Below are 1285 nucleotides of genomic sequence, written 5' to 3'. Positions count from 1 at the left end.
AAGCTTCATTTTGCCACAAACATTTGTACATGGCAGGTGGTAATGTTGGTGCCTCAAGACTTGACTTTTGGCACTAGGAAGATGCAATGCAAATTCAGCAACTTTCTGTGGCCTTTCTTCCTTCCTGTGACATATCTAATGCTACAGAATTCTCACTAGTGTTGGTCATTGCCTAGAATGTTTAGAGGTCTGTTATGTTTCAGTTTTGGTCAGGTTCATTTGTGTGAATGCACACAAATCTGTTTTATATACAGAAAACTTTATCATCCGTAGTCATAGTTTGAGTGGTTTCTTCTAATGCATTAAGCACTCTGGCTGATCTAATGAGATGATGTTTGTTCTTTCCTTTTTAGTAAAAGCAATATATGCTCCTTCAAGATCAGTTTTTGAAGATTTCCATCCATTTCTTAACAGAAAGGTTTTGCTGTGGTGTTTTTTTTTTTTTTTTTTTTTTTTTTTTCCCCCTTCCTTTTGCATGCTGCTTACCATTCCAGGGAGGTCTGTGGTGCTCCAGAACAGTCTGTTTTGCAGTATGACCTGTGCAAATGTTCACACTGAGATCTGCTGAGCCATTTGTATGGAGAGCTGCAGTGGTTCAAGGCATGAAATTGTCAGCTGCAGTTTCTGTGTGATTTGGAGTTTCAGAAAGCTGAAGTTTTGTGCTGTCATTTGTCACCAGGCTGTAACCCTGCTGAGAGGGAATGAAAGCATTAGTCATTGAAGCCAGGTCGTGTTTCCAAGCTGGGGTGGGTGTTCTGAGGCCTGAACGTGTGCAGGTTTGGAATGTGTGTGGATCTGGGTACCTAAGACCACAGGTCCCTTCGATAGCTCAGCTGGTAGAGCGGAGGACTGTAGAGGCAGAGGCGGGGCCTGCAGGAATCCTTAGGTCGCTGGTTCGATTCCGGCTCGAAGGAGATGCCAAATTTTTTTTAATAGGACGAGGGGGAAATGGCCCCAAGTTGAACCAGGGAAGGATTTGGTTAGATATTAGGAAGAATTTCATCCCTGACAGAGTGGTGAGGCACTGGAACGGGCTGCCCAGGGAGGTGGTGGAGTCACCATACCTGGAGGGGTTCAAAAAACAAGTGGATGTGGCACCTGAGACTATGGTCTAGTGGTTAGGGAAATGTTGGGAAGAAGGTTGGACTTGATCCTGGAGGTCCTTTCCAACCGTGGTGATTCTATGATTCTAGCATCAAACAGAGAAGCAGGAACATTTCTTAGAATTCGGACAGCTCTGGTGACAGAGGATGTGTACTTTTAGCATGCTTAGCAGTGACTGTTC

At 44.4% G+C, this 1285-nt stretch overlaps 1 non-coding gene across 1 annotated transcript; it reads left to right on the top strand.

Annotated features, from left to right (window-relative positions):
- Nucleotides 1-818: 818 nt before the first annotated feature.
- TRNAY-GUA lies at nt 819-914 on the top strand. The gene is made up of 2 exons: nt 819-855; nt 879-914. It is a non-coding gene; the product is annotated as a tRNA-Tyr (tRNA).
- The last annotated feature ends 371 nt before the right edge of the window (nt 915-1285 follow it).

This window comes from Merops nubicus, unplaced genomic scaffold (genome assembly GCF_000691845.1).
Source record: "Merops nubicus isolate BGI_N331 unplaced genomic scaffold, ASM69184v1 scaffold33019, whole genome shotgun sequence".
Taxonomy (NCBI): Eukaryota; Metazoa; Chordata; class Aves; order Coraciiformes; family Meropidae; genus Merops; species Merops nubicus.
This window is presented reverse-complemented; position numbering and strand designations above follow the sequence as displayed.